This window comes from Oryctolagus cuniculus, chromosome 8 (genome assembly GCF_964237555.1).
Source record: "Oryctolagus cuniculus chromosome 8, mOryCun1.1, whole genome shotgun sequence".
Classification (NCBI taxonomy): Eukaryota; Metazoa; Chordata; class Mammalia; order Lagomorpha; family Leporidae; genus Oryctolagus; species Oryctolagus cuniculus.
Genome location: NC_091439.1, coordinates 8,104,852 through 8,130,737, shown reverse-complemented (window position 1 = coordinate 8,130,737; position 25,886 = coordinate 8,104,852). Strand labels below are relative to the sequence as shown.

Below are 25,886 nucleotides of genomic sequence, written 5' to 3'. Positions count from 1 at the left end.
TTTATCCACAATGCCATAGTGCCAGCCCCTGACTACAACTAATACCAAGGCAACTGGCTATTAAAACAAATGTTAATGGATCTAAAGGGAGACATTGACATCAAAACAACAGTAATGGGGACTTTGACACCCTACATGAGCTAGACAGAAAATCAACAAAGCAACAAGAGAGTAAATAGCCCTAACTGATCTACAGAACCTTTTATCCCCCAGTTGCAGAATAGACATTCTTTTCATCAGTGTGTGGAACTTTCTCTAAGATACACCATAAGCTAGGCCATAAAATAAGTCTCAGGAAATTTAAAAAAATATGAAATCATACCAGAAATTCTGTCTTACCACAATGGAATAAATCTGGAAATTAACAACTCAAGTATCTAGAAAATATGCAGACACATGGAGACTGAACAGCATGCCCCTGAAAGAGCAGTGGGTCATCAATGAAATCCAAAGGGAAATCACAAAATTTCTGGAAATGAATAAAGATGACAATGCATATATCAAAACTGATAGGATATAGCAAAATCACTGTTAAGAGGGAGGTTTATAGCAATTGGTGCCTACATCAAGAACCAATGAAGGCATCAAATAAATGAGCTATTAGTGCATCTCAAGGCACTAGTAAAACAACAAATCAAACCCAAAGTTAGTAGGAAGAGGAAAGAAACAATTTAAATTAGAGAAGAAATAAACAAAACTAAAACAAAAAAAATCAGTGAAATGAAGAGCAATTAAAAAAAATTGATACATCATTGGACCAACTAACCAAAAAAGGAAAGAGAAGCCTCAAATTAATAAAATCAGAGATGAACAAGGAAATGTAACAACAGATACTACAGAAATAAAAGGAATCATCAGTAATTACCACAAAGAACTAGATGCCAACAAACTGGAAAATCTAGAAGAAACAGATAAATTCCAGGACACATAAAATCTACCAAAATTGAGTCACAAAGGAATACAAAACTTAAATACATCAATAACCAAGATGGATATTGAATCAATAATAAAGATGTTCCTAACAAAGAGGAACACAGGATTGGGTGACCTCAGTGCTGAATTTTATCAGACTTCTAGAGGATAACTAATTCCAATTCTTCTAAAGCTATTCAGAACAGTGGAAAGGAAGGAGTCCTCTCAAACTCCTTCTATGAGGCTAGCGTTGCCTAAATCCACAACCCAGAAAAAGATACAGTAGAGATAGAGAACTATAGACCAATATCTCTGATGAGTATAGATGCCAAAATCCTTAATAAGATACTAGCTAATTGAATCCAACAGCACATCCAAAAGATCATCGTGAAGTGACTTATACAGCACCTAAATGTAATGTACTGGGATGAAATGGACATTTTGAGATTTAATAATTGTTTACAGCCTTTGTCTCTTATATTTAGGAACAGTTTTATTTCTTTCTTTTTTTAAATTTTTATTTAATAAATATAAATTTCGAAAGTACAACTTTGGGTTATAGCAGCTTTTCTTCCCATAACCACCCTCCCACATGTAGGCCATCCCATCTCCTACTTCCTCTCCCATCCCATTCTTCATTAAGATTGATTTTTGATTATCTTTATATACAGAAGATCAACCTATTATATACTAAGTAAAGATTTCAACAGATTGCACCCACACAGGTACACAAAGGATGCCCACTTACCCAATGCTGCTCAATATAGTTCTGGAAGTTGTAGTCAGAGCTACTAGGAAAGAAAAAGAAATCAAAGGGGTACCAACTGGAAAGGAGGAAGTCAAATTATCCCTATTTGCAGATGACATTCTAGATATAAGGGAACTAAAAACTCTACTAACAGATTATTGTAACTCATAAAAGACTGGTAAAGTTTGTGGATATAAAATCAAAACAGAAAAAACAACAGCCTCTGAATATATAGATGATGGCATGACTGAGAAAGAACTTCTAAGATCAACCTTATTCAGAATTGCTACAGTAAAAATTAAATACCTTGGAATACATTTGACCAAGGAGTTGAAAGATCTCTATGATGAAAATTACATGCATTAAAGAAAGATACAAGAACACATAGAAAAAATGGAAAAATCTTCCATGGTTGTGGATTGGAATAATTAATATCATTAAATATCTATAATACCTAAATAAATTTACAGATTCAATATGATCCCAATCAAAATACTGATGAAATTCTTCTTATGTCTAGGAAAAAAATGACACTAAAAGTCATATGGAAACACAAGATAACCTGAATGACTAAAGTAATCCTAGACAACAAAAATAAAGCCAGAGGCACTACAATAGCAGATTTCAAGACATACTATAGGGCAGTTATACTCAAAGCAGCCTAACTTAAACATCATACAAAAATCAGCTCAAAATGGATCAAGGATATAAATCTATGACCTGACATCATCAAATTACTATAAGAGCACATTGGAGAAACTCTGCAAGACATTGGCATAGACAAAGACTTCATGGAAAAAAACCCAGAAGGACAAGCAAAGCAAAAATGGACACATGGGATTACATCAAGCTAAGAAGCTTTTCTGCACTGTGAAGGAAACACTCAGCAAAGTAAAGATGAAAATGAGAGAATCAGAGAAAATAATTGCAAACTATGCAACTGATAAAGGATTAATATCCAGAATCTATAAGGAGCTCAAGATACTCAACAACAACAAAACAAAGAATCCAGTTAAGAAGCGGGCAAAGGAGTTGAGCAGGCATTTATCAAAGAGGGGAATTTAAATGGCTAGATGACACATGAAAAAATGCTCAGGATCATTAGCAGTCAGGGAAATGCAAATAAAAACCACAATGAGGTTTTTATGACTTTCATACAGAAATTAACAAAGAATAAATGCTGGCAAGGATGTGGAGGAAAAGGTACCCTAATCCACTATAGGTGGGGTTGTATACTAGTACAGTGATTGTGGGACACAAAATGAAGATCCCTCAGAAGGCTCAAAATAGTTATACATATGACCCAGCAGCCCCACTCCTTGGAATTTACTCAAGGGAAATGAAAGCAGCATATGAAAAAGTTATCTCTACTCCGTGTTTATTGTCCCTCAATTCATGATAGCTAAGATGTGGAATTACCCAGATGTCCATCAACTGATGACTGGATGAAGAAATTATTGTAAGTATACAATATGGAATACTACTCAGCCATAAAAAAGAATGAGCTTATGTCTTTTGCAACAAAATGATGGAAGTGAAAACCATTATACTTAGTAAAATAATCCAGTACCAAAAAGACAAATACTATGTTTTCCCTGATCTAGAGTAACTAATAGAGTACCAAATGTGTAATGTATAGGAGAGAAATTGACATTTTGAGATTCAATGATTGTTCGTAGCCCTTGTCTCTTCTGTTTAGGAACAGTGCTCTTTTCTTCTCACTGTTTGTTGAACTCTTTAATTAGTGTAGGATAAATCTTTTCAGTATAAAGTAAATTGAAATAAGATAATTGTCAAAAGTGCTGGAATTAAGAGAGGAACGAGTAGGAAGGGTGAGAGTGTTTGCTACCTTAGCAATTGCTGTCTTAGTAATAGTTAGTATTAGTCTCCCAATTCACGAACATGAGGTGTCTTTCCAGTTATGTAAGTACTGATTTTTTTTCTAAATGCTTTATAATTCTTTCATTGAGCAATTCTTTTGTTAAATTTATTTCCAAGATTTTTATTATTTTGACAGTAGTATAAATGCATTTTCATAATTTAATTTTTTAGTTACGGCAAATGTAAAAAATACAAATGGCATTGTGCATTGATCTTCTATCCCATGTATCTGTTGAATTCATTTAATAGTCTTTTAGTAAAACAATAGTTTTTATTAGTATGTTAGTGGTTTCCTTACAGTGTTTCATATATGATTATACCATGTTCAAATAAACATAGTTTTAACCATTTCTTTAGGAGTATCTCTTACTTATGTCTTTTTCCTTTTCCTTCTTTCTTTTATTTTATGCTTGTCAGACATGCCCTGACTAATGCAATGCTGAGTGGATGTGGCAAGAGATGACATCCCTATCTTATTTCTGATCTTCTGGGGAAATCACTTGGTCTTTCAACATTATTTATGTTGGTTGTAGTGTTTTTCCAAAATTGGTCCATCAAGTTAAAAAGTTTCCATCTGTTGCTAGTTTGCTGAGTGTTCTAATCATGTATAATTTCATTTAATATTTCTTATATGTATTATAAGTTGTCCATGTGTGTTTTGTTTTTTATCAACCTGCTATATTCCATTAACTGAGTTTATGGTGTGAAACATTGTACTTATGAGATAATAAGCATTACTTTCTTTTTTTTTCTTTTGACAGGCAGAGTTAGACAGTGAGAGAGACAGAGAGAAAGGTCTTCCTTTTCCGTTGGTTCACCCTCCAAATGGCCGCTATGGCCGGCGCGCTGTGCAGATCTGAAGCCAGGAGCCAGGTGCTTCCTCCTGGTCTCCCATGCGGGTGCAGGGCCCAAGTACTTGGGCCATTCTCTACTGCCTTCCTGGGCCACAGCAGAGAGCTGGACTGGAAGAGGAGCAACTGGGACAGAATCCGACGCCCCAACCGGGACTAGAACCTGGAGTGCTGGCGCCGCAGTCTGATGATTAGCCTAGTGAGCTGCGGCGCCGGCCAGCATTACTTTTTTATTCTGCCTATTAAGCTTTATTAGGACTCCGATTAGTATGGTCATTTGAACCCACTGTGAATCTCATTCCAACATTATTTCAAAGGATAAGTAACTGAAGATTTATTAATGACATTAAATAAACACCATTAATTGGACAGAATGGGCTTAGGCATGATTATGTATGTAGCCAAATTAAACAGTGGACAGTGATGAACACCTTTAACGTGGTCTACTGTGTGGTCTTACTATGGTTGAAGTAACTGCCTTCGCTCAGCCTTCCCTAGGGCCTCCCCTATATATCCATGGCATTCTATGATCTTCAAGTACACTTCACTACAGTTCACTCTAAGAATCATTTTGCAATAGTATTTTTGTTAATCTGTAAGACTTAAATAATCACTGAGACTTTCTTCTCACAGTGTATCATTCCTCATGACTTTTGTAGAACAATAATTAAACTTTTCTGTCTGACCTTACTATAGTCTTAAACATTTAATTTACTATGTCTGAGCTTAAGCCTTTCTTTTATGAATTATATCACAGGAGCATGGTAAAAATCCAGAGCATAGAACATTTAGCACATTTCTTGTGATAATGAACATCTGTTGAATGTACATTGTCAGTTCTGTTCTACACACTTTATAAATACACACATACTCTGATGATATTCCAGCTGATCTTATTGTACTGCATGCTATTGTATAGTTCTTTCTGTAACTGAAAACCTCAGGATTCCTCCAGCTAATCCAGATGTGAATGCAATGCTGATACTGGGAATTTCTTCTTTCCAATGTAAGTTGCAAGTACCTCTTACTGAGTAATCATTCCTTTTTCCTGTTCATCTGAACATTTCATCTGTTCATCTGAGGTTCTAAATCCTGAGGTAGAGATAGAAACTGTTCACTACCCAGTATTTATTTGTATAGGAAGAATCAGACTTCTGAAACACTCATTTGGATATTATTACGTTCTTCAATTTGTATCTTATCTGGCACTATCCTCTCAATAAATGTACATGAATTCATAACTGACTTAAAGTTTTTTTTTCAATTATTATTTTATTTGAAAAGTGAAGAGATAGACTGAATTCTTCCATCTACTGCTTCACTGGCTTCTCTCCAAATGTCTGCAACAGACAGGGCTGGGCCAAGCTGAAGCCAAAAGAGTGGAACTCCACGCAAGTCTTCTACTTAGATGGGAGGGACCCAAATACTTTGATAATTATTTCTGCCTTCCAGCACTTGCATTAGCAGGTAGCTGAAATTGAATATAAATAGAACTCAAACCCAGGCATTTGGATATGAGATGCATGCTTGTCTTGCAAATGAAAAGAAAGGCACATTAACTCTCAGAATCACACAATTAATTGGTGGAAGAAGCATTCATAGAAGGTTTGGTTAATTCCAAAGTCTCTAATCTTCCTACTATTACAAGAACTTGCAGGAAGAAGATGGTACTCGTTCCCACTGCTCATGTCCCCAACTGGAATGTAAGTTCAATGACTTCAGGTTTTGGTTTTTGGTTATTGCCTTATTTGCAGGCAATGCTGAACACACAGTAAAAATTCCTTGAATGCAATTGGATGAATTAGCAGCAATAACAAATTTAACATTTTCCTCATTAACTCTAAATTCTACACTATGGAATAATGACCATTACACAAATGGATTTGTTCTTCATAAATTGGTGGAACAAGTTGTTCAGTCTCCCTTAGCGTTCTCCCTAAGGCCATTTCCTAATATGAGACAACATGTAAATGATCGTTAAGCAAGAACTGTTGTTCACATAACCAATAGCAGAAAATAGTAAAGTTCATTGAATTGTTTTATGCTTCCTGATAAATTCACTTTTATTTGATCGCCTTTTGTTAATTGGTCTCACAGTGGCTACAAATTAAATTCATGTATCAGTGAAGTGATAAAATTATGGAAAATCAAGGACCTTCAAAATTACTTGCAAATAGTGAAATGTCCTTTCTCAGTATCACCAAGAGTCTAACCATGCTATTAAAAAGAGACACATGGGTGATACACCAATTGCAATGGGAAAAAAAAAAAACCTATGAATTCAGTATGTACAGGAGATCTGTAAGGAAGTGGTTACCATAGCAACTGTGCTCTCATAGCCCGTATTGAATGGTAGGACTTATTTCAGTATAATCACAGTCTTTTGATGTGTGTCCCTTCCTAGGAGGTACTGAACCCACATAGAGTGGCTAGAAGGATGAATGTCTTAATTGGAAAGGATTCCTCTCATGACTGTGCGCTGATGAAGCTGGAATATCAGTATTTGATTTGAAAATGTCTTTGCATTTATCCTTTTAGAGATAGTTATTTAACACATTCCATGCAAAAACTAAAAATAGTCACCTGTATGATCTAAAGTTAAAATTAAAAGTGAGAGAATATGAATATGTGGTATCAATTTTCTTCAGAATCATAAAATTATTACCCTAGCTTTTCCAATTATACTATTACTTCTATTTTTTAATTTTTCATGTTTTAATTTTCATCTTTAATTAGTTTTTAACAGATTCAATGTGATTTGTAGATACAATTCTAAGAACCTAATGATATCCCCTTTAATTGAATTAGTAGTATGCTCATTTTTTTCTTCTTTCCAAATTGAGCTTTTCGTAGAGATATTCCATCTCCTAGCCTTAATTGCAAAAGGGTTATGGAGTTTTTCCTCTAATTAGCTTTTTAATAGTAAGCAGCTATTTAAAAATGAATGCTAAAATGTTCCTCCATCTTTAAGCATATCTGTTTTGAAGAAAAGCTGATATTTTCACAGAGAACATGAAGCCTCAAAATCCCAGTTTCTCATCAGTGGATGCACACCACTCAGAAATGACTTTCTATGGGCAACAGCCTTAGAATTGGTCTGCTGAAAGACATTTTTGCCACTTGATAACAACAGAATGGGTGAAGAGCATGCACGTCTTCCTTTGGTATTTATGCATTCCGACATCTTGCAATATGTTTTGTGGACAGAAGAACCTTTCAGAAAACTGTGAAGTTTAGTGTAACACACCTAAGAATGAAATTCCTCTGGCTCTGATATATGGACCTGCCACAGACTAGGACATTAAATAAGTCATTTGCATGGCTTCATCACCCAAACTGATACCTGAGAGTCTATTTCCTTTTCCCTAACAAGGATGATCTGTGTGGGAAATGAGATATAGTCTCATAAAATAGAACTTTTATTAAATTTGAAGATTGTTTATGTTAAATTTAAATATGTTTATTATATACTATACTGTGGCTCATCATAAGAACCTCAAGGGAAGTCTGATCAATCTCAACTATTTAAAAAGCAAAAATTAATTCCAGTGTTATTTTCCTGAGTCATCCCAGTGAAAAATCTGGTGGATAATATTTAAGCCAGTAAGGAGAAATGCCAGTAGCACCACCTTAAGAAAAAAATTGATTAAACCTTAATGCCCTCAGTTCTGCAAACAACTTTGCTTTGACATTGTTCCTTAACAGCTACCTGGAATGGGACGTAAAACTAAGGTAAAATCAGAAGGAATAGGGAGCTGTTATAAGCAGATAAGAGAAGCATTGGTTCTGGATCCTACACCAAGTCCATTTCCATCCCATCTGCTTTCCTCCCGTGGAAAGAACACTCACTGGTCAAAGCCATGTGTAGAGGTCAGAGTCTGCTCTATTTCTGCCTCTGTTCTGTGAGCCTGCAGCACTGCGTGTGGTTTCCACTGTTCTCTTCCACTCAGCTCCCATGCAGGCTGTCTCCTCCCTCTCCTGGCCCTTATGGAGGAGCCCAGAGGCTGGCAGGTGGCTCTTGAAGGGCTGCAGATGTGATCCAGCATTTTCAGAGTGTGCAGCTCTATTCACTGTCTGATTTCTTTTTTTGATTACGAGTCGTCTGTAATTTTCAATCTGTTCTTGGGATTTCATTTTACACTTTATTCAGCTACAGAAGGGCTCTTTGTAACTCTCCGTATGTGACAAACGAGGGGTAAATTATGACTCTTTGACATCTCTTCCTAGGCTTTCATAATGACATGCCTTGTTCATAGAGAAGAAAAATGAGCCTAATTCCTTGGTGCTCAGTGCACCTTTGAATAGCACAACTTAGAAAACCACCACCCTCCTAAGCAACACTGCTCAGCGTTTCACATGTCTTCTCCTGATTCCTGTTTGGCAATAACAGGAATAAAATGCAGGTCACTGTGTCCACACTAACAAGGAGAAGATAAATTCTGTAATTGTTTGGCTTAATTGGAGAGACAGGAAAGAGGTAGAAAAAGAGAAGCTACTCTTCATCTATTTCTTCCCACGAATTTTTCTGTCTCCTCCTTGATGCCTGATGGCTTCAGAACCCTCAAAACAAGGTGGTGGGCACGGGGAACTCCTGAACTTTTCCCCCTCATCCCTACAACACTAAGTAAAGCACCAAGACCTGTGCAGAACACCACATTCATTGCCATCAAAGCCATCACCAATTCTTCATTATTCTGAAGTCCAAATCAAATCAGGTTACATTTCTGATCCAGATTCTGGATCATTCAATCAATATTTATGATTCAGGAGATGATATTTAAATTCTTCATTTTGTATAAACTATGACTTTACCTATTTTCAACCTCTGGAGAGTCAGAATGGTAGGTATAACCCATATAATTAAGAAACATATAAATATATATACACATACCCTTTTTTCTCTGTGCTATGAGGTTCCATCATTGAAGGTCTTTCTTCTCCTACTCACTGGTCCTTAGGAAGTCAGCTCAGATATGACAAATGTCTTTTTCTCTTAGTCTTCTTTGCCCACCATTAGCAAAGTTCCAGTGCCCCAATTCTGCTCTTTAATTCCCAGAGCACCATCTGCTCATCTCTTCTTTTTTTCTTTTTTCTTTTTATTTTATTTTTTTTTTATTTTTATTTTTTGACAGGCAGAGTGGACAGTGAGAGAGAGAGACAGAGAGAAAGGTCTTCCTTTTTGCCCTTGGTTCACCCTCCAATGGCCGCTGCGGCTGGCGCACTGCGGGTGGTGCACCGCGCTGATCCGAAGCCAGGAGCCAGGTGCTTTTCCTGGTCTCCCAAGGGGTGCAGGGCCCAAGCACTTGGGCCATCCTCCACTGCACTCCCTGGCCACAGCAGAGAGCTGGCCTGGAAGAGGAGCAACCGGGACAGAATCCAGCACCCCAACTGGGACTAGAACCCAGTGTGCTGGTGCCGCAGGCGGAGGATTAGCCTAGTGAGCCTCAGCGCCGGTCTGCTGATTTCTTCTTAATACTTCTCACTCTGTAGTATAATCAGGATTGTGATTTTCTGTCTCTGTCCATTACTGTGAATGCAATGTAATGGGGCCAGTTGCATTTTTTGTCTTCTCCACCTATTTGTCCTCTCCATCTCAGGGTACTGTTGTGTTTGGCACACACTAGGAATGCCATCCATGTGACCAGAATGCATGGATGCATTTGTTTACAACACCCCTCTTCTAGTAAATCCATTTTAATTCGAATGACAAGAAACAACTAGTGCATTTTTGCAACAAGTTTGAGCAACTGCCACTCCTTATTTAATTTATATTGGAAACATCTGTTGAAGGAAAGTTTGGAATTGAGCTGTTCATCTGTCTTATATCTGTGAACTCAAGGTGAAGTTAGAATGAGCAATTCTAATGGACAGTCCACTCAGCACACACAGAACTTGAAAAATCTTCCATCATCAAAGAAAGAAAAAAAACAGGGACTGGTTTTATCTTCTTTTTAAAAACGTGTCTCAAATCTAAAGACAGGGATTCTTTTTCCTAAAACAAAAATCCTATTACAGCAAAATACTACATACTTGTACAATGATAGCACCTGAAACTCATACCCATATTTGAGTATTAAATACTTACCCTAATCAGATCTTTAAATTCCCACCATTTAAAAGTTGGATAAAGAGTATTTAAAAATGTTTCCTTTACTTTGTCTTGTTCCATTATTCTCCTGCTCTGCCTACCAGTGCTAGTATCCCACATGGGCACCGGTTCCAGTTGGCTGCTTCACTTCTGATCCAGCTCTCTGCAATAGCTTGGGAAAGCAATAGAAGATGGCCCAAGTTCTTGGGCCCTTGAACCTGTGTGGGAGACCTGGAGGAAGTTCCTGGTTCCTGGCTTCAGATTTGTTCAGCTCTGGCCATTGCAGCCGTCTGAGGAGTGAACCAGTGGATGGAAGACCTCTCCCTCTCTCTGCCTCTGCCTCTCTGTAACTCTGCCTTTCAAATAAATAAATAAATCTTTAAAAAAGAAAAAATGATACCAAGTTTTGCCCTCTCATGCATTTAACAAAGTCATACCTTTTTAGAGACTTAAAAACAATTTTCCCATCTCATGAATTTCATTTTCTATGCATTTTTAAGGCTGTTTCTTGTCTTTCCAATTTTTACTTAACTCCATGTCCCTGGAAAGGCCTTCTCTAATGATACAAACTTAATTTACCATCTTTTCGGTCTGTATCATTCTTTTAAAGTGTGCATAGCGTTTTACCACCACGTAACCAATTTAATTTATATGTTGTGATTACCTCCTTTCCATTCATCATAATATGATCTTCAGGATTGTGGGGGATTGTGGCGGGATTACTGTTCCCATTTGTAATCTTTTTTGGGGGAGAGAGGAGGAAGACTCAATGTATAATTTCTACTTAATATATATTGCTGAATGAGGAAATAGACCATCTTGGGAAATCAATTTTTCTTGTTATTATGGAATATGGACCCTTCACGGTTTAAATGGAATGGAGTAGAGTCCTTAATGAAAGAAGAAGAATGAAACACATTCTGAATTTACTATACAATATACACTCTGTAATGTTTATGAAACAGGTGAAATAAGCTGATGATTTAAGTGAACTAGAGGAAAAATGAGAAGGGATATGAAGCAAGCTTGTTGTTTCCTGATCTTTGACACAGGTACCAACTATACTAGAGTAAAATATTGTGTGCATGTGGTAGCAACAGTAGGTACAATTGCATGGCTTTGGAGTGACTTTGCTTTTGGAGACAGCTTTTCTTAAAGCAGGAAGATGTAGCCACATTTATCACTGCTGTTGCTTTGGCCTTTTATTGTTAATTAGCTTTTCATGGTCAAGGCCTCCCAGAGACTGAGCTCACTGAGGAAGGAAGAAGGCTCTACGGTACACCTGCTGAATTCCCTAGGACTCAAGGTTCACGTGCTAGGTCCTCAGCTCCTGTTGTTGACTATGTTGATTTCAGTAGCTCTGCATCACGTATGGTATACTCCTGCCAATGCTTAGGTGGAATCCCTTACTAATAAACAGGAGGTCTAAATGTGAAAAATTCTGAAAAACATCTACACTGTACTCTTTAAAATTATCAGTATCATGAGAGGAAAAAAAGATAACAAATACTATTCTAGATAAAGACATCTATATGCAATCAATGAATAATGCTAGACTGAATTCTTTTTTTAAAGATTTATTTATTTATTTGAAAGGCAGAGTTACAGAAAAGCAAAGGCAGAGAGAGAGGAAGAGATTTTCCATCTGATGGTTCACTCCCCAGACGGCTGCAACGGCTGTAGCTGTGCCGATCCAAAGCCAGGAGCCAGGAGCTTCTTTCAGGTCTTCCATGTGGGTTCAGGGGCCCAAGGACATGTTCCATCTTCTACTGCTTTCCCAGGCCACAGCAGAGAGCTGGATCGGAAGTGGAACAGCCGGGACTTGATCAGGTGCCCATAAGGAATGCTGGTGCTTCAGGTGGTGGCTTTACCCGCTATGCCACAGGACTGGCCCTTAGACTGAATTCTTGGTCAAAAGAAAAGGCAGCCATAAAGGTCATTATTTGGTCAGAGAGTGAATAGGGAAATTTTTATATTAGAAAATAATGTCATTTAGAACTCTCATGAATGTTGTTGAAGTTTATTAAGGAAAATATCCTTATTCTTAGTATATTTGCCAAATATTTAGGTGTAAAATTTTAGGCATGATTATGTCTTAAAATGACTCAAAGATTTCAATTTATGGCTAGCTATGAAAGAAGGCAGAAGTGGGAGAGAGAGAGAGAGAAGAGAAATGCAAATGTTAAGAAGTGGTGAAATTGGGGCCTGGTGCTGTGGCCCAGCAGGTTAGGCTACCACCTCCAATGTCAGCATCCCATATGAGTGCTGGTTCCAACCTTGGCTCCTCCATTTCTGATCCAGCTCCCTGCTAATGGCCTGGGAAGGCAGCAGAGAATGGCCCATGTGCTTGGGATCTTGCACCCATGTGAGAGGCCCAGAGGGAGCTCCTGGCTCCTAGCTTCAGTCTGGCCCAGCCCTGGCTGTTGAGGCCATTTGGGAAGTGAACCAGTGGATGGAAGATCTCTCTCTCTCTCTCAACCTCTCTCTCACTCTCTCTCAATCTCTCTCTCTCTCTCTGTAACTCTGATTTTCAAATAACTAAATAAATAAATCTCAAAAAAAAAATAGAAGTGGAGTTTAATGAGTAATGTGAGTGCTCATTATTAGTGCAAAAGTATCATGAATTGAAATTGTTTAAAATAAATAGCATAAATGAAAAATAAATAAATTTAAAAAGAAATTAAATTATGTCTTAAGGGTTTAATTTGTATTTTTACTTTCTTTTTGTTTTCTTCTTTCAAATATGATTATTCACTGTTTCATAAGGTGATGTTTCCTATAGTTTGAAAATCTCCTCTCCACAATGATTGATTTCCAGCAAGTATTTGCTATCTTAATTATTTAAATGCATTTTGAAATGGGGCAGTACATTTCAAATTTAGCAACAGAATAACATGTGTTCTATTTCCTAAAGTCTATAGGATACACTTTTGGGAATATAATTTTTATTATAAATGTAATACATAAAAGATCAATTATATTTTGAACAAATGCATTATGCAGCTCTAACATCCACAGAGATTAGCCTGATTAATGGCCTTTGAAATTGCTGTAGGAATACCAAGATTTAGATTTATATTAAATGTTTCCATTTACATGCATAAATATTGGTCTTATTTCCTGGAGTTTCACTTAGTGTATATTAAAATTTAAATATCTAATTGAATTGTTGCCATATTAGTATTCTAGGGCATTAGATGGCAATGTCTTCAAACAGAGATTTTTTTAGAGTATATATTTACTTCGTAGTATAAATTCTTAAATGAAGATATCCAAAGTGAATAGGTGTTTCATATTTGGGAAGACCCGTTCTTAGAAAGCACTTATTGCAAGACATACTCTGATGACCACACTATGAGTTCTTTTAAATTTGGGCCTCAGAATTATTTTTCCAGAGGCCTCAGAATGGCCTGCCATAGTCTAGGTTCTTAATGCATGTCCATGAAGTCAGTAGTGTTTTAATTACAGGTTTAGATTTAGTACAAATGTAGTAGAATTAATAATCAGAATTAAGCATAAAGATATTAATGCAGATATTTTCCTGTTAAATATGAATAATTCTTGTGGCTCCATATATACTTCACTGAGATCTACTTAGACCATCTCAGTCCTTAATTCAAATACATCTCAGGAAGGGTGCTTTGTGATAGTCAGGGTGCATGTTTTCATAGCTGGGCACTATGGAACACAGGGATTTGGGGCAAGAGTAGCTGAAGACTTCCTGGTAGAGCTGAAGGTCACCTCTCTTGCATGTGTAACATCTTGCTAGTTTTTCTCCTGCAGCTGGAGGTGGATGCTGTCCTTGATCTGCCTGGGGTACATGGTGAGGGCAGTGGCCAGCAGCATGTTCATCTGCTAGTTCTGCTTGTTAATCATCTTGTGCTTGTATTTCGTCCTCTGGAACAAGCTCTTGTTCCTCTGGATGCAGAGGAAGATGTTGGCAGAAACCCACCTGGCATCCTGGTAAGGATGCACCAGTCAAGTACCCAAAACTAACATAATACTACTAAAAAAGTCAATCTCCTCTTCTGACTTCTTGGAGGTCATACACTGGTACTGACTAAATGACTAGAGCTGGTGGCTGAACCCATAGAAGACACCCCAAAGCCACTGGCTCAGAAGTTCAAGGGGAGCAGGACCATCAGCATTAAGAAAGTAGTTGAAGAGATTGCAGTAGTTGTAGTAGGATTCAAACCTCTGTGCCACTGACTTTGGCATATCTGTACCTGCAGTATAATTCTCTGCACAAAATTGGAAAGACAACATCTTTGCTAACCTGTGGAGAGATGGTTTAGCCTCCAGCCAAGCTGCATTCTTGAGGAATCTTTCAGTAGCTTGGTCCAGCTGTTCTCATAGATGTCCTGGACCTCATACCTCTTTTGGTCCATGACATTGCAGAGATGTGGCTGGCCTGAATTCATATAATCTTCTGGACTATCAATTCTGAGACAGTTTTGTGGAAACACTGAATTAAGAATTTTATCACTTTGAAAGACCACCTGACAGATCTGCTGGCATTCATAAGCCAGGTCATGTTTTGAATCTCTTGTGTGCCTGTCATAGTCGCTCCGGTAAGCGTAAGGATCATAGACGGCCTCAGACTCATAATCATCAGCAGGGTGACACATGGCTGTGGTGCTTGCGAATACCATGGGGGAGCAAACGCAAATAAATTTTCAAAATAATTAAGTGTATAGCATTGAAAATATACTCCCAGCAAATAAATAGCACTTTCCTGGGATGCTCTGGTAGGAGCCTTAAGTTTGTCAATTGCTTAATACAGCTATTCCTTTTTTTTTTTTTTTTTTTAAGAATTAGTTATTTATTTGAAAGCAGAGTTACAGAGAGGCAGAGGCAGAGAGAGAGAGAGAGAGAGGTATTCCATCCACCAATTCACTCCCCAGATGGCTTCAACAGCTGGGGCTGTGCTAATCTGAAGCCAGAAGCCAGGAGCTTCTACCAGGTCTCCCACGTGGGTGCAGGGGCCCAAGGACTTGGGCCATCTTCCACTGCTTTCCCAGGCCATAGCAGAGAGCTTTATCAGAAGTAGAGCGGCTGGGGCTCGAACCTAAGCGCATATGAGATGCTGGCACTGGAGGAGGTGGCTTTACCCACTATACCACAGTGCCAGCCTCTAATGCATCTATTATTTTAATCTTCTTTTTCTTTTCCAGGTTTATTTATACATTTGTTTTATAATATTTTACAGGCAGAGTGATATATAGAGAGAATGATAGACACAGAGAGACAGTGATTTTCCATTCACTGGTTCACTCCCCAACTGACCACAACTGTCAGGTGGGCCAGGCCTAACCCAGGAGGCTGGAATTTCATCCAGATCTCCTACATGGATGCCAGGGGCAGAAGTACTTGAATCATCTTCTGCTACTTTCCCATGAGTATTAGCAAGGAGCTGGATAGGAAGTGGAATAGCCAGGACCCCAGCCAGTGCTCCAGTACAGGATGGTAGCATCTCAAGCTTGACCTTATGATAAACCAAAACCTCAAGATGATAAGAATGTGAACTCTGAGGATCCTGGGAAAATTATTCTAGGAAACATAAACAATAAGTATGAGGACCCTGAGGTAAACTTTGTCTGAAGTATTGGACAGAGGAGGCTAGTGAGCCTAGGGCAGAGTGAACCTCAGGAGAGGAGGTAGTGTCAGGGAGACACTTTTTTTTAAAGATTTACTTATTTATTTGAAAGGAAGAGTTACAGAGAGGAGAGGCAGAGAGAGAGAGAGAGAGAGGTCTTCCGTCTGCTGGCTCACTCCCCAGATGACCGCAGCCAGGAACCTGGAGCTTCTGCCAGGTCTCCCACACAGGTGTAGGGGCCAAGGTCTTGGGCCATTTTCTACTGCTTGCCCAGGCCATAGCAGAGAGCTGGAACAGAAGTGGAGAAGCCAGGATTCGAACTGTCACCCATAAGGGATGCCAGCACTGCAGGCGGCAGCTTTACCCACCACACCACAGTTTTAGCCCCAGGGAGATACTTGGGTGGAGTACGGAGCTTGGGTCATTCCTATACAATCTAGGAAACCACAGTGAGGAATTTGATTTTTAATGTTCCTGTAAGTTTTCAGCTTATATACCAAATGGATTATAATACACTCTCAACACTTTAATATTCTTCTGTTACAAAGAGAGTGATTTTACTATGTAATACTACAGATACTAAGCTATAGGTGAAAAATGGTCATTCCTAATAAATTTTATAGATTTAATTTTTGTATTAATAAATATTTAACCTCAAAAAGTCTATATTTCTGTGTAATTTGAATTATAACATTCCTTCAGAAACATGGCCAGTTATCCCTCCTAAGTAATTTTCTATGTAATTGCCAATAATCTTGTACCAAAAAGATTAGAAAAGTGTCTCTTATAGAACTCTGGTTTGTTGAAGAATGCTAGTGTGCAAGGAATTGCATCTGTGAAAGTTTTTGCACTGCTCAATTCATGATAGTTAAGATATGGAATCAACCCATATGCCCATCAACTGAAGACGGGATAAAGAAATTATGGTATACGCACACCATGGAATACTTCTCAATGGTAAAAAATGAATGAAATCCTGCCTTTTCTAAAAAAATGGACGCACTGGAAACCATTATACTTAGTGAAATAAGCCAGTCCCAAAAAGACAAATACCATGTGTTCTCCTTCATCTGTGGTAACAGAGTACCTAAAAGACAATCTACGAAGTGAAATTGACACTTTGAGATGAGATGGTTTTGAACAGCCCTTGTCTCAACTGTCGAGGAACTTCTTTTTTCATAATCTTTGTTGAACTCTTTACTTAGTGTAAGGTAAATCTTATGTGTATAAAGTTAATTGAAAATAGATCCTTGTAAAAATAAGAATGGGAATAGGAGAGGGAGGAGGAAGGATGTAAAAAGGTGGGAGTACAAGAGGGAGGGAGGCCACTGGGGGAAGAATCACTATATTCCTAAATTTGTATGTATGAAATGCATGAAAAAAACATAAAGATGACTAATGTTTTCAAGACTTTGAAAATGAATTTTCCTTGAGCAGCTACCACAATGCTGAAAATATTCCATGTTACAGTCATTCACACATGCTTCATCTAAAACGGTGATTAGCTTTTGTTTGAATTAATGATCAAACTTATGTTAGAATGGGAAATGAAGATGAAAAATATCTAGAAAAATTCTTATATTTGTGTAGATAAAATATTTAATAATTAAACATCTTTTATTATAACCACTAACACATGGTTAAGAAAAACACAATATTAAAATATGTAAGACTGGCTTATAATAACTGATAGAATTAAAAAGGAGAGAATAATCCAACATGAGAAGTGGGATACACAGCAGACTCACAGAATGGCAAATGCCCTAAACAGCGCTCTGGACAGAATCAGCCTAGCTAAAAAGCCCATGAGAGTTTCTCAGGCATGGAAAGCCAAGACACTGTGGCAAAAAATGACCTACATGAAAGATCTCTGTGAGTGAGATCCCAGTGGAAAGAATGGGCCATAAAAGAAGGAGGTATCTTTCTCTGAAGGGAGGAGAGAACTTCCACTTTGAATATGGTCTTGTCTAAATAAGGTCTGAGTTTGTGAACTCAAGAGGCTTCCATAGCCTTGGCAGCTCATGACAAAAGCCTTGGGTAATTACTGACTTCATAAATAAGAGTGTCAAAAGTTAAATCAACAGAAGTCACTGTGCACTTGCTCCCATGTAGGATCTCTGTCCTTAATGTGTTGTAGTATGTGAATTAATGCTAAAACTAGTATTCAAACAGTGCTTTATACTTTGCTTGTCTTGTAGGCGCAATCTGTTGAAATCTTTACTTAGTATATACTAAGTTGATCTTCTGTATATAAAGATAATTAAAAATGAATCTTAATGGAGATTGGGATGGGAAAGGGAGTAGGAGATGGGATGGTTTGTGGGTAGAGGGTGGTTATGGGAAAAAAAAAACCTAAAATCCAAAAGTTTTACTTTTGAAATTTATATTTATTAAATAAAAATTTTAAAAATGTATAAGAAAAGCTTTTTTACTCCTTCTATTAGCTATTTGTCTAATTTTTAAACTGGCCACCTTCTTAAGTGGATGGAGTATATTCTGGGGCACTGAGTGAAGTGTGGATTTATTTATTTATTTATTTGACAGATAGAGTTAGACAGTGAGAGAGAGAGAGAGAGGCAGAGAAAAAGGTCTTCCTTCTATTGGTTCGCCCCCCAAATGGCCGCCACAGCTGGCGTTGCACTGATCCGAAGCCAGGAGCAAGGTGCTTCTTCCTGGCCTCCCATGCAGGTGCAGGGACCCAAGCACTTGGGCCATGCTCCACTGCCCTTCTGGGCCACAGCAGAGAGCTGGACTAGAAGAGGAGCAACTGGGACTAGAACCTGGCATCCATATGGGATGCCGGCGCCACAGGGGGAGGATTAACCAAGTGAGCCACAGCGCCGGCCCCAGTGTGGATCTTGTTCTCATTATTTTCTAGTCATCCAGTTGTTCCCAAAAGCCTTTATCGAAAGCCAAATTCCTTTTAACAATTCAATATGAAGCTATAGCCAATTTCTAAATTCTGTTATATTTGGGGTCTATTTTCATCCTTTCTTTTGCTGTTTTTCTTTCCAGAAATCAATCAGAAGTACTGTAATTCTAAAAATAGTTATTTATTTATTTATTTGAAAGGAAGAGTTACAGAGAGAGGGAAAGAGAGAAAGAGAGAGAGAGAGATAAAAAGAGAGATTGAGATTGAGAGAGATCTTCCATCCATTGGTTTATTCCCTCAAATACCCACAAGATCTGGATCTGGGCCAGGATGCAACCAGGAGCTGGGGCTGGGCCAGGATGCAGCTAGGATCCAGGAACTCCATCCAGGTCTCCCACTTGGGTTCAGGTGCACACACAGTTTAAACATCTTCTGCTTCTTCCCCAGGTGCATTAGCAGGGAACTGGATGGGTAGTGGAGCAGCCAGGACTTGAACTAGTGATCATATGGGAAGCTTGAATTGCAGGGACCAACTTACCTTACTTACATTTATTTTTTAAATAAACTACCTTATTATAATAGTTTATTCATTTAATATACCTATTGGATTATTTTTATAAATGTGCTTTGGAAAGTTTACATTGAAACTTGTAGAGAATTTGGTCAATACTTGCTGTGTATGTGTCTGTCTACATGACAGCAATTCATAAGTTTGTGGAAATGCATATTACAAAAAACACTGTATTTGAACTTCAAGATTTCTGCACCAAAACAGACTACTTTTTACATTTCGTTTTCCCACACACTTTTTGAAATATCCTCATAAATGCATTCATGGAGCCTTTGCCAGGTGCTGATGTCAGAATTATACTCATCGAACAAGAAGAGCGTGAATGTTACCCTTTGTGTTTGTGTGCTCAGAAATAATTTACATGGCACTGACACCTGAGTTTAAAAGGTTTTGCACAACTTCTCTGTGAAATAATCTATGCATGGTGCATTCGGGGAAGAGGCAGCTTGGCAAAATCTTTTTCCTTTTATTTTGTGAGCAAGCCAGTTTCCTGTTTAGATTTATCTCTTTTCAAGTCAATTTGGAAATATTCTTAGAGTACAAGATATTTTATATAGGTTTTCAAATGCCTCACACACACAGAGAGACATACACACACAGATTCTATTATCACACAAGGCTAGATTATAATACCTCGTAGTTTTTCTATATTGTTACCAAGCAAGGGTTAGCTGGTCCATGTGCACAGAAGCCGGCATGAGGACACTGTTTTTTGAGACTACAAAGGCTTTATTGCAAGGCTGACTGGCAAGGGGACAGGAAGCAAGACTGAAATCTGCCTTTCCAATCTAGTGTCTGGGTGTCGCTCCCCCTCTTCGTGGAGGAACGACACAGGACCCTGTGCTGTTCTTTTGTCTGCTCGGCCCTCCCCGGGTTGGCTGCTGGTCCTTCCCGGGTTGGCTGCTGGTCCTTCCCGGGTTGGCTACCGACCCTTCCACCTCCGTGGAAGGGCGGTTCCCCCTGCCACATTCCCCACTTCCGCGGGGGAGCGGCACACTGCCGGCCGGCTCTCTCGGGGGCTGCACAGGTGTTCCTCTTAGATGTTCCTGGTGCATGTTGTCTCTCTCCTCCTTTATAGTCCTCTTCCGCCAATCCCAACTCTGCTACCCACATGCCGAGTACGCTGCTCTCCTCCAATCAGGAGCAGGTCCCACAGTCTATTAGTTGAACTGGAGGCAGCTGTGTAGAAGCTGTTTCTCCCTTCTCAGCGCCATATTGTGGGGGAGCAGATGCATAGAATAAGTCTTAATTCCAGTAACTCAGTCTAGTCCGAGTTGCTCCCCACATCTGGGGAAGGTTTATGGGTTAAGTAGGAGAAGCTGCAAGCATGAGCACATGTGAAGTTAGTTCTGGCTGCGGGTCTTAACGCTAAGATGCCGCAGTAAGATGGATTTCAACACCAGCTCTTCCTAGTCAATGTCCTCCACTCCTTCCTTCTGAAAGGGTTCCACGGTTCAGATTCTGGTCATGCTCCAGTCTCCTTAGTTGCACAGAAAGGAAATGTTGGCTCCTTTTCCTTCTCTGCACATGCCCAGGCTGCATGACTTGCAGTTTTCTGCTTAGCAATATTGGAAAACAACTCAAAATTCTGTGAAAACATGATAGACCTGAACCACTCTGAGCTAGTTTTGTGGTTATATTCTATCTTCTTTAAAAAACAAAACAAAACAAAACTAATATTTGAAAGTGTGGAGTGGGATTGGTGGAGGAGAGAGAGACAGAGACAGAGACAGAGAGACAGAGAGAGACAAAGATTGATTCCATTCACTGGTTAACTCCCGAAATGTCTTGCCAGGAGCAAGGAATCCAGGCTGGGTCTCCTAGGTGGGTGGAAAGGACAAAGGTACTGGATTCAACACCTTCTCGTCACTCTGAGAGGTCCTACAGTCGGAGGAAGCAGGAGTGGAGCTGGTATTCTCAAATCCTGGCACTTGGATATGGGATGCAGGAGTCCCAAGCAGTGTCTTAACTAGTAAACAAAACATTTGTCTCAATTCTTAATTATTACTTGTTTATTCCAGTTTTCTTCTGTTGGAATGTTTCCTAATAATTACAATTATATTTATGATTTTTATAATTTTATTAATCATTTTCTTTAATTTGTTGGTCTTAACTGCTTAATCCATTATAATTTGTGCTCTCTCTTTTCTTGTTGACGTGAACATGTAAAACTAGAAACTTTCCAATAAAAATAGTTTCAATTATATCTCAAAGAACTTATAGTTTTATTATTATTACTCTGAAATTTTGCTTCTTTTTCTCTTTGAATTTTAGAGATTTTAGAATTCATTCTAGAAGAGGCATTTATTTTAAAATTTTTCCATTTTTTTGCTTCATTACATTAGATTGGGGAATATTATATGAACTGCTTTTAATTTAGTTATGAATTTATGTGTGTTGTCTTTGGGGCCATAGAAGGACAATATTCATTGAAATATTGTGTATAGCATAGATATAGCTTTTTTTGTTGTCAGACTGAAATCTCTCTGTGTATTAATAGGACAGTTAAGGTATTTACATTCATTAATATTTCATTGTTATAAAATATGATTTCTTTGTTCATGAATGCAGGCGTACACCTTCCGGATAGGTTAACGCCGGCGAGACCTCGGAGACACCAGACGCGTTTATCGGCTTTTCAGCTTTCACTTTATTTTTCAGCAGACTCGCGTTACACGTCGCGAACGCCCGCCCTGTTACCGGCATTCATTCACAACTCATTCATTCACAACTCCTTCATTCACCACTCCTACTTACTACTCGCATTCATTCACAGCTCCCGCCTGTTACCGGCGTTCATTCATAACTCCCGCCTGTTTCCGGCGTTCATTCACAACTCCGCCTGTTACCGGCGTTCATTCATTCCTCCGTCTTTTACCAGCGTTCATTCATCACTCCGCCTTTTACCAGCGTTCATTCACTCCTCCGTCTTTTACCAGCATTCATTCACTCCTCCGTCTTTTACCAGCATTCATTCACTCCTCCGTCTTTTACCAGCATTCATTCACTCACTCCCGCCCACCGTCCACCTATTTATATATATCATTCACGGAAAACATGTTACCAACTAAGTGTGGGAAACATGCAATAACAGGATGCTTAAAGTCAAAACAGGATCTTGCAATTAGCAACGGGCAGGGTGGAAAAAGCCCAGCACTAAACTTCTTGTCGGGAGCGGCACAGCTGGCCAGGCTGTCCCGTTCCCCGACACATGAATATTAAAAGAAACTGCACTTTGTTCTATGTTTCTGTTTCCTTCTGTTTTGAACAGTTTGACTCTACCTGGAAAGGTTTGGATTCTTGTTTTTGTTCTTAATAATTGTACCTTTCCTTCAGGACAGCAAGTTCTTGGATATAATCTCTACACTTAACAAATATAAACAATGCAAAAATAGCACAATTCTTTTTATTATTTCTTTTCTTTGCGTATTATGTTTAAATTTTGGTGAATAATATTTTTTTTTGGTCTTCAAATAGTTTTTCTATTCCATTGCTGTTTACTTTTGTGCATTAAGTTGTATCTGTGCTGGACACCTTTAGCTATCTCTTACATATAACCATGTCTCCATGTCTTTCTTTCTTTTTTTTTTTTTTGACAGGCAGAGTGGACAGTGAGAGAGAGAGACAGAGAGAAAGGTCTTCCTTTGCAGTTGGTTCACCCTCCAGTGGCCGCTGCGGCTGGCGCGCTGCGGCCGGCGCACCGCACTGATCCGATGGCAGGAGCCAGGAGCCAGGTGCTTTTCCTGGTCTCCCATGGGGTGCAGGGCCCAAGCACCTGGGCCATCCTCCACTGCACTCCCAGGCCACAGCAGAGAGCTGGCCTGGAAGAGGGGCAACCAGGACAGAATCCGGCGCCCTGACCGGGACTAGAACCCGGTGTGCCGGCGCCGCAAGGCAGAGGATTAGAGTAGTGAGCCGCGGCGCCGGCCCACCATGTCTTTCTAATGAGTGTTTTTTTCCAGTTCATTTTATTATTCTCATTTCTAGACTCAAAGACTTTTACAGTGTTTTTCTTAAAATGTATTCTCCTTAGGATTCTTGTAATTAATAACATCTTTTCATTAGGCTTCTTTTTTTTATTCCTCCTGTACTTTTTTCCTGAGACCACCTTTTCACATTCTATCTCTTTCTGCCATATATTTAAAAAAAAGATGTATTTGTTTATTTGAAAGGCAGAGTGACAGAGCAACAGAGAGAGGATGAGAGAAAAAGAAAGAGAAAGAGAGAGAGAAATATGGAGAGAGAGAAATTCCATCTGCTGGTCTACTCCCCAAAGACTACGATGACCATAGCTGGACCAGGCCAAGTTCAGAATCCCTGAACTCCATCCAGGTCTTGCCATGTGGATGGTAGGAGCCCGTGCACTTAGACCATCTCATCTTCTGCTGGAGCTGGATCAGAAGTGGAGCAGCTGGGACTCGAACCAGCACTCATTTGGGATGCCAGCACTATAAGTGGTAGCTTTACCTGCTGTGCCACGGCTCTGGCTCTTTCTCTTATATTTTTTGAAACTCATCTTTAAAAATTGTTTGAGAAAAAGAGAGACAGAGAGATATCTCCCAGCAATGCCTCAGGTGAGCCAAGCCCAAAGCAGTAGGCCAGGAACTCAATCCAGGTCTCCCATGTAGGTACAGGCACACAATCATGTGAACCATCACTGCTGCCTCCCAATGTCTGCATTAGAAGGAATCTGGAGTCGAGAGCCAGATGCAGGTATCTGACCCAGGCACCCCGAGGTGGCGTTCTGACATTTTAACTAGCAACTTATTCATTAGGCCAAATCCATGCTCCTCTTCCTTTTATCTTTGAAACCACTTTCTGAAGTTCTCATGTTTCCAATCACCTTCCTTAATGAATTTGAATTATCCTTTAACATGTCTTTTTTTTTTCTCTTTTTTTTATTTTTTTTTATCTTTTATTTAATGAATATAAATTTCCAAAGTACGACTCATGGGTTACAATGGCTTCCCCCCCCATACCGTCCCTCCCACCCACAACCCTCCCCTTTCCCACTCCCTCTCCCCTTCCATTCACATCAAGATTCATTTTCGATTATCTTAATATACAGAAGATCAGCTTAGTATACCTTAAGTAAGTATTTCAACAGTTTGCTCCCACACAGAAACATAAAGTGAAAAATAATAGATGATTTTTTTTAAATGATGATGAAATCAGATCAGACCTATTGTCATGTTTAATCCCAGTGAGAGTCAAGTTGGGAATTGATAATTTCTTTTTTCTTTTTTTTTTTTTTTACAGAAGATCAGTTTAGTGTACATTAAGTAAAGATTTCAATCGTTTGCACCCCCATAGAAACACAAAGTGAAATATACTGTTTGAGTACTCGTTATAGCATTAAGCCTCAGTGTACAGCACATTAAGGACAGAGATCCTACATGAGGAGTAAGTGCACAGTGACTCCTGTTGACTTTACAAACTGACACTCCTGTCTATGGCATCAGTAATCTCCCTATGCACCAGTCATGAGTTTCCAAGGCTATGGAAGCCCCTTGAGTTCTCCGACTCTTATCTTGTTTAGACACGGTCATAGTCAAAGTGGAGGTTCTCTCCTCCCTTCAGAGAAAGGCACCTCCCTCTTTGAAGACCTGTTCTTTCCACTGAATTATCCTTTAACATGTCTTAATTACTGGCAAAAGAGTTGACCAATTCATAATTTTTCTGCTTTTTTAATAGTGTTCCTACCTTAGGCATGCTTTATTAATGTATCATATTGATGGTTTTGAATTCGGCATTGAATGTGTTGCATTTCCCGGATCAGTCAGGAGATACAACTCCCATCCATGCTTCAGTCTGAGGATGGCTTCTTGAAGAAGTGACTTTTTGCAGGTAGTTCTTCTGCCTCCTTTGCATTCTGTGTCTAGAAGACACCTTCTAATCCTGCTGACTTAGTATTTCCTTCTTTCACTGTTAAAAAATGCAGTGACTTAGCCTTGTAGAGCAAACTCTTCACTCTTGAGAAACACATTTGTTGGTGAGACCTACTGAGTTAAGACACAGCCACTTTTTTTTTTTTTTTTAATCTACCTCTTCTTGCCGCATCTGCTCTATTCTACCTGCTCTCAAAATCCTTCCCAGGGCAGACATTTGACTCAGTGATCAAGATGCTGCTTGGGATGTTTGCATACCATATGCACGTACCTGGTCTGAGTTCCCAGCTCTCGCATCTGATTCAGCTTCCTGTTCTTGTGCATCTGGGAGAAAGTAGGTAGTGGCTCAAGTGTACCACCCATGTGGATGACCCAGATGGAGCCTTGGGCTCCTGGCTTCAGCACAGCCCCCTGACTGTTGTGAGCATTTGAGAAATGAACAAGTGGATGGAAGATCTCTCCCTGTCTGTCACTCTGTA

General features: G+C 39.0%; 1 pseudogene; it reads right to left on the bottom strand.

Annotated features, from left to right (window-relative positions):
- Positions 1–15,108, bottom strand: part of LOC103350699 (eukaryotic translation initiation factor 3 subunit L-like) — a 125,005-nt pseudogene extending 109,897 nt beyond the window's left edge.
- Between the last annotated feature and the right edge of the window lie 10,778 nt (positions 15,109–25,886).